Raw genomic sequence first — 4,234 nt, 5'->3', positions numbered from 1 at the left:
AGAAGAAGAAGAAGAAGAAGAAGAAGAAGAAGAAGAAGAAGAAGAAGAAGAAGAAGAAGAAGAAGAAGAAGAAGAAGAAGAAGAAGAAGAAAATTAGTTGAAGCTCACCAGGAAGCTCTAGGCTGCTTTCTTTTTTCATTAGAAGTCAGCCAAGGCTCAGGAGAGTTAGCCTCCGTGCTCGACACTTAGAAGTTGAAAATGAGATCAAGTGAATTGGAGGACAACCGCATCTCGTGTTAATGTTTTCCTCCTCGAGTGAAGAAAATGAGATGATGTGAGCCATGACTCCATTTGAAAATGAAACTTTGTATTTCTATTTGCTTCTACATTAAAGCACACTTTTTTCCCTTCCTTTCAGACTCCTCGTGTTGGCGAATGTTTCCATATTTTACATTTATTAGGATCAGGCTCATTACAATTGTGCAAGTAAGACAGGCACAGATATCGAGTCCCTCTGAAGCGTAATTTCTAAATTACACAGTAAACAAATGAGGCTGGGCTAGAACCCAACTCACCACCCTTCCACTAATGTGGTGAAAAATAATAAAACGCAGGTCAAGGTTTCTTGCTCTTAAGAGGTAAGTTTATAAATAGTCCACTGCATTTTTACTGGTTCAAGTAGACAGTTTACCCAGGAATTTACTGGATACCCTACCTGTCTCACAACATACAAAAATGTTCAAAATTAAGCCCTTCATAGGATTTTTTTTGCCTATCTTTTGCAAATAGTCACGCATAAGAAACTTGATTTTGCTCTGAAATATACGTTGATTTCTGATTAGCTGATTATAGAAGTCAGAAGAAATGCCAAAATGAAGTGATGACTCACTCTGAGACGACAGGGAGCAAGTGTCTTTAAATTTATAATTGCCCTTGGATCTACTTAATTTAGCTTAAAGTCACGAGGCATAATTGAGACAAACGGCTGCGCAGAGCAAGTACCAGACATGACAAGAGGCTGCCTGGGCTCGTTTTTGTTACACTGTTTCCAGCCAACACTTTTCCTAGAATGGCTATAAAATTGTATAGGCTCTCTCTCCCACCATTAGCTGTGGGCATTTCCATGTTAAATGCTTGCAACAAATGAAAAGCGTGGTTCCATGGTTTCACGGGGTGAAAGCCATGATTACGGCTATTCCGCATGGAGGACACATCTCAAAGGCAACATTTCATTTCTCCTCCTTGTGAGGCACCTATGTAAGCGCTGTGGGAAAGCCTGTCTACTTCACGGCTCTTCTATTTTTGAAGCAATATAGATTCTTGCACACGGAAGCTGAAGATCTTACAATCAGCAAAGCAAAAGACACCTCGAATGTTATTTTTGTCTGGGGGACTTGTTTACAATTAAATATAATTCTCCCTCGAGTGCATCTGACTAAGAAGTTGTCTGTCTTTTCACAGGGCTTCAAGCAAACTGCTCACTGGCTACTTGTGGCTATGTGTTTGTTTGTCTGTTTTTTAATGAAAAAGAATGGGACAACACTCGCCAGGACTTGTGTCTGAAGCCATCCTCAATCACAGAAACAGCAGGATGGCAGACATTTCGGATTTCTTAGCCAATTTTCTCCTCCAAGGAAAGTCAGCAACTTACTCTAAACATGTTAGAGTTGATTGTTGCAGATTATTATTCGGGGTTATTATCAGAAATATTCAGGGTCATTTGGGTCTAGCAAAATAAGGTGTGAAAAGCTGTGTTAGTGGTTTGGTAAAACTATTAAAATGTACAGCTCCTGGATCATTCTAGAATGTTTTGACTTGATTTCCCACTTCTCTGTTCATCGTTTCTCTGCCACCAATAGCTTTCGAAATCACTGTCCCCCTCGCCCTCTCCAGAGCAGCAAACAAGCTGAAGGATCTTCACATCCTGTAGACCAAATGTCTTCCCAAGAACTCAGCTGCTCCAAGGATGCTTCTGAACTGACAGGCTTCCTGTAGTTATGAAACCAGTGTTCCAGCTTCTGAAATTCATTTCTTTTGTGCTTTAGCTGTCTGGTGTTTGTCTTTTGCATGTTTATGTGGTTTTGGTTTTTATTTTGCGGTGCTGTAGATGGAACCTAAGCCCTCACACTTTCGTGTGGGAAGTCCATCTGTATAGGTGTTGCTTTTATTGGTTAATAAAGAAGCTGTTTTTGGCCAATGGCTTAGCAGAATATAGCCAGGCCGAAAGAGATAAAGAAAGTAGGCGGGGTCAGTGAGAAGCCACGTAGCCCTGCTGGAGACAGATATCAGACCTGACGCTGGATGGAACTTTACTTGGTGAGCTACAGGCATATGGTGATACACAGATTAATGGGGATGGGTTAGTTTAGGATATAAGAGCTAGCTAAAAATATGTTTAAGCTATTGGCCACACAGTATTGCAAATAATATAGTTTCTGTGTGTTTATTGAGGATTAGGTGGGACAGAAACCTCCAACAACAACACTTGGTAAGCACATGCTCTACCTATAAGATAAAAGACATACTCTGAGGCCCTGAATTTTTATCTTAGTTTGACCTTTCACTGAGATGTATTTGAACTATTTCTTATATTCTCTTCTACATATTGACATCTAAGTTATCTGACCAATAGTGGGTCCTACATAAGAATCTGAATTGATTTTAAATTGTATGTTATGTATTTTTTTTTTGATTTTCAAGACAGGGTTTCTCTGTAGTTTTTTTTGGTTCCTGTCCTGGAACTAGCTCTTGTAGACCAGGCTGGCCTCGAACTCACAGAGATCCGCCTGCCTCTGCCTCCCGAGTGCTGGGATTAAAGGCGTGCGCCACCACCGCCCGGCTTATGTTATGCATTATTAACAAGACATTCTTATAAATTGCTCAAGGCTCCATTCCAAGTAGGTTTCTTACTGTATTGTTTGGATGATAATGATCCCCATAGGTTTGTATGTTTGAATATTTGGTGCCCAGTTGGTGGAACACTTTGGGAAGGGACTGTGTGACATGGTTGGAGGAGGCCTGTCATGGAGACAAGTTCTGAAGCTTCAAAAGGCTCCTGTGCACTCTATGCCTCCTGCTTCTGGTTTAAGTTGTGAACTCACAGCTGCTCAACTTATACCTTACAGTATAAGAAGGGAGAGCATGAGCAAGGAAGTCGGGACCACGAGGGGTGCACCCACCCACTGAGACAGTGGAGCTGATCTACTGGGAGTTCACCAAGGCCAGCTGGACTGTGACTGAAAAAGCATGGGATAAAACTGGACTCTCTGAACATGGCGAACAATGAGGACTGATGAGAAGCCAAGGACAATGGCACGGGGTTTTGATCCTACTTAATGTGCTGGCTTTGTGGGAGCCTAGCCAGTTTGGATGTTCACCTTCCTAGATATGGACAGAGGGGGGAGGACCTTGGACTTACCACAGGGCAGGGAACCCTGACTGCTCTTCGGACTGGAGAGGGAGGGGGAAAGGAGTAAGGGGAGGGGGAGAAGGGTGGGAGGAGGGGGAGGGAAATGGGAGGCTGGGAGGAGGCGGAAACTTGGTTTTTTTCCTTTTCTCAATAAAAAAAAAAAAAAAAAAAAAAAAGATGGCTTAACATAGTGTTTTATCCCAGCATGGAAAAATACCTAATACAGAAAGTAGTACCAGGAATGGGTGTGAAAAAGAAATACCAAATGTATAGTTTAGAAATGAGAAGAACACTGGTGAGCTTACTGCCACAGCTAAGGCTTATTAAAGGTTGAGAGATTGGTTCTGTTACTGAGATTCAAATCTGTATTGGAATAAATGGAAAGATACCCTCGCAACACTGGACCCCAATAAGCTTCCAAATTGTAAAGACTATGGTTTAAGGAATTCTCTGCTTCTGGAAAGGAGCAACAAACAAACGCCCCTGCCAATGTGATTCAAAGAGGCCAGGCTCCATCCCAGAAGGCAGTCAAACTTGCCAATCTCATCCTTGTAGTGCTGGATTTAAAGTCATGGCAGATAAGTAAGTACCTAGATTGTGAAATCCTCCTCCAAGGTTACAGAGGGTCACTGAAGCCAGGAAATGCGTGTGGCAGGGATCTCCTTTCATGGAGGCCTTCCCTTGCATGAAGTTGTGAAAGTTGTATCTGGATGGAGCTGGAGACCCCAAGATATTGGAGATGCCAGGACTGTGAGACATTTGCCAAGGGGAGCTGCAGACAAGGAGGGGAACCATCCTAAGAGAGAAGCAGGCTGCAGGCAACAAAGCTGGAAAGCAGAGGGCCAAGCCCTAAGACATTAGAAACAGAGCTACATATAGGACATG

The sequence above is a fragment of the Microtus ochrogaster genome, chromosome 24 (assembly GCF_000317375.1).
Source record: "Microtus ochrogaster isolate Prairie Vole_2 chromosome 24, MicOch1.0, whole genome shotgun sequence".
Lineage (NCBI taxonomy): Eukaryota > Metazoa > Chordata > Mammalia > Rodentia > Cricetidae > Microtus > Microtus ochrogaster.
Note: the sequence above shows the minus strand (reverse complement) of the source record.